The sequence below is a fragment of the Protobothrops mucrosquamatus genome, unplaced genomic scaffold (genome assembly GCF_001527695.2).
Source record: "Protobothrops mucrosquamatus isolate PMUCROS unplaced genomic scaffold, P.Mucros_1.0 scaffold240, whole genome shotgun sequence".
In the NCBI taxonomy this organism is placed as follows: domain Eukaryota; kingdom Metazoa; phylum Chordata; class Lepidosauria; order Squamata; family Viperidae; genus Protobothrops; species Protobothrops mucrosquamatus.
Window position 1 is genome coordinate 172,295 of NW_015386590.1, and position 12,114 is coordinate 184,408.

Genomic DNA, 12,114 nt, shown 5'->3' on the forward strand with positions numbered 1-12,114 from the left:
TGTGTGTGTGTGTGTGTGTGAGAGAGAGAGAGAGGGGGGGGAAGGGAGAGAGAGAGAGAGTGGGTAAATGGGTGCCAAACAAATTGTTCTTAGCTGATAGCAACTCCAGGAATAGAAGGCATAGTATAATTCCTCATGAGAAAAGGGGGACTCTGTTATGCTGACAAAAAGGAAGGGAAAACTATAAACAAAAAGGAAAAGCTTCTGAAAGAAGAGGAAAGAGAAGCACAATATCTGGCAGGCCAACATGAATTCTAGACAGCACTGACTGTTGATAACTTTTCATTAGCTCCAGGAGAAGTCAGGGAAATACTTTTGAAGTAATGAGAGTGGAAGGTCCAAAGAACCCACAATAAAAATGACTACTGGAAAACCACAAAAAAAAAAAAAAGAGTAAGTCCATATACCACCAGCCAGAAAAAGAGACTAACAGCCCACCAGAGAATACCAGGCAACATAATTCAACAATCACTTGATGGCACATAATCAACCAACCAATCAATCACTTATTTCTAAGTAGGAAGTAAGAAGGGAAATTAGAATAGAAATACCTACATTTACTCCATGCCTTGGCTGCAAATATATCTAGTAATAATAATAATAATAATAATAATAATAATAATAATAATAATAATAATAATAATAATAATAATAATAATAATAATAATAATAATAATAATAATAATAAAAAAAGTTGGAAGGGACCTTGGAGGTCATCTAGTCCAACCCTCTGCTCAGGCAAGAAACCCTATACCATTACAGACAAATGGCTGTCCAGTCTCTTCTTAAAAACTTCCAGTGTTGGAGCATTCACCACTTCTGGAGGCAGGTTGTTCCACTGCTTAATTGTTCTAACTGTTAAGAAGTTTCTGCTTAGTTCTAAGTTGCTTCTCTCCTTGATTAGTTTCCATCCATTGCTTCTTGTCCTGCCTTCAGGCACTTTGGAGAATAGCTTAACTCCCTCTTCTTTGTGGCAGCCCCTGCTATCATGTCACCCCTAGTCCTTCTTTTCATTAAACTAGACATATCCAATTCCAGCAACCGTTCCTTATATGTTTTAGCCTCCAGTCCCTTAATCATTTGTGTTGCTCTTCTCCGTACTCTTTCTAAAGTCTCAACATCTTTTTTACATCGTGGTGACCAAAACTGAATGCAGTATTCCAAGTGTGGCCTTACCAAGACATTGTAAAGTGGTATTAATACTTCATGTGATCTTGATTCTATCCCTCTGTTAATGCAGCCTAGCACTGTGTTGGCTTTTTTGGCAGCTGCAGCAAACTGCTGGCTCATATTTAGGTGATTGTCCACTAGGACTCCAAGATCCCTCTCACAGTTACTACAATTGAGCAAGATCCAATATGGCTAATCCCCTAGTTACCTTTTCTACTTTTTGGGAGACAAAGTTGTCTGCTAGGTTTGTCAGGAATCTGTTTGATCTTCCACTTGGCCCAGAGTTTGTCTCCCAGTTGATGTCAGGGTAATTAAAGCCCCCCATTACTATTGTGATGTGCTTCCTACATACCTTAATTAGTGATTAGCAAAAAGTTCATCTATTTCCTCGGTTTGGTTGGGCGGCCTATAGTATACACCTATGGCAATGTCATTTTTCCCCCTTTTATATTGACCCAAATGCATTCAAGACAGTTTTCATCATTGTTGTGCTCTATTTCTGTAACGATATAGTTATTTCTTATATAGAGAACAACTCCACCTCCTCTTTTGTTTGGTCTGTTTCTTTTAAATAATTTAAATCCCTCTAGCTGTGTGTTCCATTGGTGGGTTTCATCCCACCATGTTTCCATAATGGTAACAATATCATACCTGCCCTCATTTACCTGAATTTCTAGTTCACCCTGTTTACTGTTCATACTCTGTGCATTGGTGTATAGATATTTGAGTCCTTTATCTTGCTTTAGAACCAAACATGTTGTATACTAATATATTTTTTTCTCAAAGATGGGTGAATATTATTTTAACATCCAAGAGGAAAACCTTGAAGCAATACTTCACCATGATGAAACAGATATTCATGCCTGTGGAAGGTTAAGCACCTTGTCAAAATGGATTTCAGCAGAACTGCAAACCTAGTCTGCATCCAAACTCTCCCTTTGCTAACAGGAAGAGTAGGGATTGTTCTACTTATACAGTGATAAAGCACAACTGCTTTTGATCTACATCCCTTTCTAATTCCCTTTTGGTTATCCTCCTTCAATAATCTATCAGTTAATTTTTAAAGGTCTGTCTACAAGTAGAACTGATTTGAGTTTAGCACTCTGTCTATCAAAGAGAATACAAGTTGTATCTTTACAAGCTTTCCTGTCTCTCTTCCTTTACTTGAAACAAAATTCTTTGTTTGTCATCACACTTTTCTCCCTCCCTCCTTCCTATAAATTTGTTAAGACCAACATCACAAAGACTATGGATAGCTTACAAAATATCAAATGCATAATTAAAATACTATTAAAAAGCATACCATAACAAAACATGACTGCTCAGACTAGACAACAACATTCAAAAAACAGCAGAGATTTACAACTAGGTATCAATTGATTTCCAGAGTCTTTGGAGGGTGAAAGACATACCTCTCTTAGAGGAGATGCTAATTCAGAACATAGAGTTGCAACAAAGGGTAGGTGATTTAAATATAAAATATGCTGCACTGTTTTTGATTCCAGAGGTTCTCCAGAGTTCTGACTTCATTCTAGCTTCAAATTGTGGCATCTCCTTCTCAAATTATATTTTCCCAGTTACTATTTCACTTTCTCCCACTGCTGCAGTGGTCACTTGCAAACATTACAGGTAATCCTCAACTTACAACCATAATTGAGTCCCAAAATTATGGCTATAAATCAGTGAAAGTCAATAACTTCATTATCTACCACCTGTCTTACCAGAAAGTCACCAGACTGCTTCCCTTCCCTTGGGAAAGTGCAGCTGTGCAAGAACTCCAAGCTAGGGCCTCACTTGACCCCTCCTTCCAGACAGTTTAGCAGTTTCCCAGAATCATGCTCATATGACTGTGGGATATTTCAAACAGCCATAAAGATGAGCTGGCTACCGAGTGCCCAAAATGTGATCATAGGACTGCAGGGCTATGTGGGTCACCACTGTCAAAATTTCCCCATTTCAAAATCATATTGTAAGGTGTGTGGGGTTTTTTTTTTTTTGGGGGGGGGTGTTCTGTTGTAACTTCAAACAGTGCTAAGCAGTCAGTTTTAAGCTAAGGACTCCCTGCATTGCATTTCTTCTTCAGTTATTTCCAGCTGATCAACGACACTTAATTGTATATTATATCACCACTGCTCTTTGATCAGCAGAGCTTAGTTACTGTATATTTGTCCACAGACATGCTTGACATAAGGAAACTGCTTCCTATGCATTAAAAGAAAGGTTGAACTTATCCGGATCTATTTAATATGAAAGAACAGTGTCATAGTTAACATGCAGATAATGTCAAAGGAGCTTATAAAGTCTCCCCCTCCCCATGATCTCTTTGTTCTTTCTTTTGTATAAATGTAAACCTTGGGAATCACTTCAGCTCCAATTTGCTTAAAAAACCGACAGAAAACATAATTTATTTGTTGTTAGTACCATCTACATTAGTATCATCTACTGCTATTAGTACCACCCACTACTCAGTACCATCTGTTACCATCTACTATGCGCAAAAACGAAGGAACAGAATTGCTTCCCTGAGTCATGAAGCACAGTAATTTGGTACAATGGAAATTAGTCAGCGAATAATATCAATCAGCCTTTGTGGACAATCTTTAATATCACGGTTATCTAATGTTCCAACTTATCATGTAGAAAAAGAGAAGGCTGGTGACTTTTACGATTATGTTCAATGTGAAAGCAACTAAACATAGAAGCAAGACATGCTGCTTCTGATTGAAGAGCGGAATGTCAATGTTTGTAAATATCAAGAAAGAAGATGTAATTTGAACGTATGGCCTAGGACCCAACAATGAAATAAGAGAATTACTTATTCATTTCTGCCAGTTCAATGACTTTCTCATTGCTAACACAGTCTTCAAACAACCAAAATGACTATATTACTTATATTTCCCCAAAACATTGTTCATAAGCATGCATTTTGCCCCCAAAATGGGATTCAATGTGCTTGGTAATAGTAAAAAAAACAATGGTTTGAAGCAATTCAGTATGGTGAAATTTCAGCTAAGGAATAACAGGACCCCAACAAGTAGTTCACAAAGGAAATCCTGCTTGACTAATACTATATAAGTCATCATTGGATCATATTTTTCACACAAGTATTTACTTCACAAAATATTTTTGTTTTTAAGAAAATATCATTTTTGAATCACACTTTTTTCATCTTTGTATGGACATGATAGGAAAAAGGCAAAGCAAGATCATATTTAACATGAGCTAAATGAGGGAATACAGGCAGTACTCAACTTATAACCACTTGCTTAGTACTATTTGAAGTTATGTTGGATCTCCCTGGTGGTACTTGTGACATTCCAAATGGCTCCCATTCCCATATCAGGCTCTTGGCAACTGGCTGCCATTTACAGACTTTTGCAGTATCCCACAGTCACATGATTGTGTTTATGATGATGATTTTTTTCCTGAAAACGAGCATTTACTTCCAGTTTTCAGAAAAGGGTTTTCAGCCCTTAGCGAACCATTGGATCACTTAATGACTGCCACAAAAAAGGTCATAAAATTGGATCCATTATGTGGGTGACCTGCTTCATGTCCATCATGACAGTCCATTATATTACGATCGTAAGTCAAGGATTACATATATCCAAATATTATGAAGAAACTGTAAAGTATTTTCCCCGTAATATTTTTTATTAATCTTAGTATTGTCTGTTAGATATTTATATGGCATTTTGAGAGAAAAGCAATATATATTAAATATGTGTCTATTTCTTATAATAATAATGGGCTCTTGACTGTTTTTCCCCCATGGAAGACTGGAATACCATGAATGAGTGAGAACATATTAAAACCAAATGCACTGGTACTTTAAAGGTATTAACTTTATTATTTTAAAAATACATACACTACTATGTCAGTACAAGAAAGGTCTTCTAATAAATTTGCAATATAAAAAATATTTAAACAGTAATAAGCCACACTTCAGGCTGAGATATTAAATCAGCTTTTGAACTAGCCTAATGGGACACAATCCAAAATATGAGGATTAATCAAATTGTGTACTGCTCTCTCCAGTGCTGTTGTTAACAAAAAAACTAAATAATATTCCCCTGAATTTTCTGTTCTCTTATTTTAAAAAAGTGTTGCAGTTTACGCTGGACATTTAGCTTCGATTTCCCCAAATTAAAATACTGTCTGTGGAAAATGAAAACCATGTTTAAAAAACAAGGAATATAAACAGAGAGCAACTACTTAATTTTCTGTGTTGACCTTTCTGCTACATTTTGCCCACATAGACAGCTTTCAAATTTGATGAACTCACAGATACATTTAAAAAAATGATTCAGATGAATACTTTGGAATTTAGGCGATGGATAGAATAGTAATGTAACTTCTACATGGCAAATTAGAGTTAGTGATTATTTCACAAAACTGCAATTGTCAGGGTGTGTTTAAGCCTATCTGGCTGGAATGTTAAAATATTAAAATCCCAGTCAAAATATTTTAATATTCTAGTCTGCAAAATACACTTCTACTTTTTCTTCATTGGCTGCAAAGAAGCTATGTGTTGGTACACTAATAATTTAAATCTTGGCAAACAGCCCATTAACATATAGTGTTGAACAACAGAAAATCTGTTTCTCTTTCAGTACTTCTGGGCTTGTGGGTAGAGGAGAGATGTTCTTTATATGTTCCGTAATTTTGACAAGTTTTACAAATTATGTATTATTCCCAAATAGTCAAAATATATTATATATTATATTAATATGATTTTTAAAAAATATTGTGATGTTACTGTATACTGATTAACCTGTGTGCATATATTAAATATGTTGCTGATGACATTTGTAAATGATTGTCAATGTTCTTTCCTGAAAGAAAAGTTCATTGGAATTAATTATCATTCCAGAATAATAAGTTGTTTACCTGGATTTATAATGGATGCTGCTCTTGTGCGAGCATATTGGTTTGACACTTGTTTATATTTGCCCTGCTTCTGGATTTTTTTTCAGAGGCATGTCCTTGAGATCAACAAGATGCACAACAATGAGCAGATAAAAAGCACCTCTTTTCAAATCACTGAAAACAACTGGCAGCAACTTACAAAGCAGCAATATACACAATAAAATGAACAACTATTTGATTCAACAAGAGGAGCTTGGCCTCTGCTCCCATGTATTGCAAATCATCCCCCCCCCCATCCAGTACATTCTGCAAGAGATCCCAACCCCAACCTCTGAACCTGAAATTTAGCCCAAGATTATATGAAAAACCTTGTTGACATATACTAGGTTTCCGGGGACACCTTCATACAGAAGATTCTTATTATGCATATTTGAGAAAGCAAATGATCAATTAAGCAAAACAAGGGTCTTCTCTAAAAGTCCACAGTCTATAGGAAAGCTATCAACAACCATATAATTGGGCAAATTAACACCTTCAGTTATCCTGGATGTGTTATCAGTGCAAGAAAACTGTTCAATGTTGTGCAAACAATACCTCGGCTATTTTTCTAGTGTACCATATGCCATTCCAGCAAAAATAATAATAATTTTCTCCCTGCTGACATCAAACTCGTTCCTGAAAATACTCTGGCATATCTTCTATTTGAAGTTGCACTTGGGTCATATAGGATTTCAGGCCACTTGAGTGCGTATAATCCAATCTTCGCAGAACTATGTTTGGCATCCACATATATATTATTCATGCTGTCCTTAGCCAGGCCTTGCCAGAATAAAATGTAAAACTTGGATAGCAGCAATTAACTGGTAGGATAAGCTTAACTGGACTCCATCTGGGTTGTCTGATTTCACTTTCAGTAATAATTTCTAGCCCATCTGGAAGAAAGCCCTTATCTGGATTTTAAAAATCCTTTTATTAGAAAGGTCATATTGAGAATATGGAATAGAAAACACTCTTATTGTTCTCAGGTCAAGAAGCATATCATAGAAGAGAAAGAGAAGACAAGGACACATGATTGACTTAATGGGAATTATTGGAAACCCATCAAGAGGAATGTAAAATTAAATCAAGAAAGCAGCTAATAGCAGAAGGACACAGCAGTCCATGGTTTTCCCATTTATAGTTATCAAAAAGTTTCAAAAAGGATAAAAAAAACATGGTATGAAGTTACATCGGTCAGAATTTGAAATACAATTGTGCACTGATGATAAACGTGTACATGCTAACATGTACAGTATAAACTTTTGCTGAAATTTGAAACAGAGGAACAATAGGTTAAAGAATGTCTGAAAAATGGGCTAAGAATTTTGATTATAATAAACAAGTGGACCAATGAAACATGTTAAAAAGGCTGAAGTTTACATTGCCTTATGATGTTAAAGAATTTTTTATTATTATTACATTAGGGTATCATTGGTACATAACACCATAGAAATGATCAAGAATATATAAAGGCACTTCAAATGTTTCTTGGTAATTGAACAACATGAAAGGACATTTTATCATACTTGGTGGAGAAATTAAAAAGCTAAAAAGATGGATTTAAATATGTACTTTGAAAGAATTTTAAAGATTAATATTCAATTGAAGCCAGAACATTTCCTTTTAGAACTAACAGATAAACAGAAAAAAAGACATAGAAGATTATTTCAATATATGACAGTGAGATAATTTTATGCACAGAGATGGAAAGATTTGACACTACTCACTATGAAGGAATGGATGGTGAAATTGACAGATCATGCTGAGATGGATAAATTAACTTCTTTGATTTGATAAAAGACACTATCTACATTTATTGGTGACTGGAAACCTCTTACAAATTTTTGTATAGAAATGAAACAAATGAACTTTTGATTTATGGCTTTGATGATTAGACAAGAGAGATTATAGAAGGAAGAGAATTTGATGTAATTTTAGAAAACTTAAAATATAATTGTATAATTGCTGTGAAGAATATCAGAAATACACTGCTTTTTATCTATCTTTTGCATTTTCCTTCAACTTTCTTTTCTTGGACTTTTTGTTCTCCCTTTTTCTTTTTTCTTCCTTAGTTTCCATTAGATATTAGATCTTATTTAAAAATGTCAATAAAAATCATGTATTAAAAATAAGGAAGATAGACATTTAGAAAATCACATCTTATGACCTACAGTACTTTCAACTAATTTATTTAGATTAAATAGTAATCAGTCCAATTTACTATATAATGCTATCTGAATTTGCAGCTGCATTTCAATCTAGGTTGGCTACCCAATTTTTATAGGAGCCAAACCATATTTGATGAGTGAGTCATAGCAACATAACTTTATACACTGGTCTATTCTATACACCAATGATGGCGAGACTATGGCACACGTGCCAGAGGTGGCACTCAGAGCCCTCTTTGTGGGCACGTGCACCGTCGCCTCAGCCTCGCCTCCCCCCGCGGCCTTCTCCTTCTCACCAGCAGTTCCCCCAGAGGAGAGTTGCCCCCAAGCACAGTCCGTGCAGAGCAGCACAGCCAAGGGCATGGCAGCCAGGCAGTGGGGACAAGACTCTGCCCTCGCGCCTTCACGCTCAGATGATACTGCGGGGCATGGGCAGAGGGCGTGGCTGCCATGGCGCTGCTGGGCTGCCATGGTGATCTGCGGTGGGTCATGGAGGTGGTGGGTGGCCATGCGGGTGGGCGGGGCACAGAGCGGGGGTGGGCCGGGAGGTGGGGGCAGTTTTGGGGCACTCGGTCTCTAAAAGGTTTGCCATCACTGCTATATATTGTACCAATGAGACTTTTGAAGGGAAAATTGCAGTGCCCTTCCCACTGTACTGCTGCAGGGCGATATCATAAAATTTCTACCACCACTGCTTAAAGCTTTGCGGTACAGAAGAAATCAAAACTATTGCACATATACTTTTGCATTTAAGATTTTATTTGGTCTCATGCTAAAATTTAATTTCTCCCTTTTGAGTAATAATACTACAATTTTCATGAAGCCTTCTTATTAGCTAAGAAAAACTTTCTGGCCACTTATAAACATTTCCAAATTTTGAGAATCTGGCAGATGATGATCCTGAAAACCAAATTCCACCTGCTGTACATTAATTAAAAGCTTAAGTTTCTGTATTTGTCTGTTTGCTATTGTTTTTCTTTGTGACTAGCCCTTGGTAATAATAAAGTTTGATTTGACTACTGAGGTAAATCAGAAATCTCTATTTGTGCTTCGTGCTATTTGAGAATTCCAATGATTTGAAACATCTTTGATTTAGGTTTCTGTATTTTGTATCTGGATGCCATGTTTGCACTATAAAATTGAACCCAGATAAGTAGTTGTGTTGAAACCACTTATTGCTGAGAATGGATATGAGAGCTAGGATGAAAGATTCAGTTTTCCAACAGACATAAAAGGCCAAGGTGTTCAATGTGCCTCTAAAAAACACTTGTTTGGATATTTCAAAATTAACTTTCTGAACAGAGGCAAAATCTGTTAGCATTAAATCAATGTCTTATAACATGATAGAAACTGACAAAGTAACAAATCTACTAAGCTTTCTGATCACACACTCCAAATCTACCCCCAGAAGCTATAATTTTACAAGCTATAATTTTACAAGCCGAGAACAAAAAATACCCAGCTTTCAAATCCGATGTGAAACTTTTATTACATTAATAAATGAGCCAGGTAACTTCTAGGCTCCTTATCAGTGCTTAACACTTGTGCCTTTTCCTCAGTTTTGTGAAACTGTCAAAAAAGTACAAAAAGTACAGTACTCAGTCTATCTTACCCCCAAAATGACAATAGCAACAATTTGGATTGGTACAAACGGTACTGATTAATTTACAGAAAAATATTACTGTGTTAAAATATGCACACCACTGAACAGAAAGCACAACAACAAAAAATCTAGTTTCCATTCTCTCTCACTCCACTGCACTCCATTTCATCCCATCCCATCCCATTTGTATTTAGGGAATTATTTCCATACTTTTACTTTGGTGTTTTCACTCATAAATCCTAATCTTTGCCAGTAAGTTCCACTGATGACGTGAATAGTAATTTACATTTTTGTTTTTTCTCTTCAGCCTGTAAGCCAGTTGAAACTGAATTACATTTCTGCACCACATTATTTTTGAAAAGGGGTAGGAAATCCTTGTTTTCCTTTTTGACTGAATCATCATTTTCTGGCCACAGAAAGCTGTTGCAGAAATATGATAAACTACCAGAAACAAAGAAAAAAATGTAATAGAAGATTCTGACTTCTTCATTGTTGACCTATTACACTGACAGGTAATGAGCAGCAAGCAATTTAAACACAAGCAAATTAAAAGACAATTAAATAAATTGATAGAGGAAAAGATTATCTGTGGCTGATAGTTATGATACCCAAATGCCATTTCTAGGAGAAAAGAAACATGTTGCTGAATATTACTTACTAATAATCAAAGATTGCTCAAAAACCAACGTAGGCACAGAATAGTGTTCTAGACAGATCTTCTGTATAATCTATCTGAACAGTTTTTAAGTATCACAGTGCTGGTAGTATATATGTGTGCGTACATGTGTGTGTTCAGGTGCATGTGTGTGTACTACTTATGCACAGTAGGATAGATTAGATTTAGATACATCAACATAGTTCTAAGGACAAAGCCTAACCCTAATCCTAACCCTCAGCAACATATATATTTTACCCTCTATCTGACTTTTAATATTCTTTTAAAAATGGAGTCATTACCATGGAATATGGCATCCGTGCCATAGGTTCGCCACCACTGACTTATATCAATAAATATAGTTCCAGTGAAACATATGGAGTTGTTTTCTGGCCTACTTAAAAAGGCTGCCCAGCCCTAATTCTGCTAGCATCCAAAAATATGGATGTTTTCCCAGGTATAGGAGTGGGGAGGCTGAAGATTCATGCAATGGATGTTATTGTAGTGACTTATTTTCCTCAAGTGTCGCTATTTATATTATGATTGGTTCCATAGTCATCCAGATGTTTAGACTGGATTTGGTATTTTTATCCACTTATCCAGTCCTTCCCAAGTTCCTAAGACAGACAGATGTTGTTGTTTGATGCTATTAAAGGTGTCATCACAGGATCAAGTAAACCTGCCCTTTGCAATTGACTGATGACAATTTGTCAGTGCCAATGCCAATGATGTTCAAGTGATTATGATGATGATTATTAATTGTGATGGTGTTTTTTTAGTTTTAATTTTATGATAGTCACTTTGAGATGCTGTTGCAAGGCAAGCAGCCAGATAAATTGACTAAAATAAACAAACATGTGAAAGTACATGACTGAAGCATAACAAGTGGTATTTGTGCACAAGAGTCATTTTAACAGGAGAGCATTTTATTTCAGAGGAAGAGCTGTACTTGTCTTTCAGTTTTGCTTTACTTTCAGTTTTATTCTAAAGCTGAAGCTGTAAATTATTTGTGGGAAAAGAGTAAGAATAGAGGTACCAGGCATTCCTAAGAATGAGAAGAGGCTTGTTGTTTGTGATACTGCTTGTTGACACTGTTTCATTTCCTCTTCAAGGCCACTCGGTGTAAAGCCTCGGCAAGCCCTCAAACCATCATGTTTTGTTACCACAATTCAGACTGATCTGCCATGTACTGATTTGCTGTTATGTCTCACTGTCTATGAGGGATGACTGAGAATCCTGTCTGTTACTTTATTCAAGAAGGATTTGGCAGAACAGGCAAACTATTTCAAAAGAGGATGAAAGTCAAAACAAGATATAACAATATGGGGGGGGGGGGGGGAGACCTTCTGAACACAGCTAGTGAGAACTAGTTTTGCTCTTCATTCTTAAAAGTTCAATCTTTGCATGTTAAGTCGCTCCCATGTAACACCGCTGCTGCGCGAGCTGCACTGGCTGCCAGTGGCCTTCCGGGTACGCTTTAAGGTGCTAGTCACCACCTTTAAAGCGCTCCATGGCATCGGTCCTGGCTATCTCCGAGACCGCCTCCTGCCGCAGATTCCCTCCCACAGGCCGGTACGCTCCCACAGAGCGGGCCTCCTCAGGGTGCCGTC

At 36.6% G+C, this 12,114-nt stretch overlaps 1 protein-coding gene across 2 annotated transcripts in view; it reads right to left on the minus strand.

The window, feature by feature from the left end:
- Nucleotides 1–12,114, minus strand: part of CDH9 (cadherin 9) — a 99,838-nt gene that overhangs the window by 77,742 nt on the left and 9,982 nt on the right. The window lies entirely within an intron of this gene.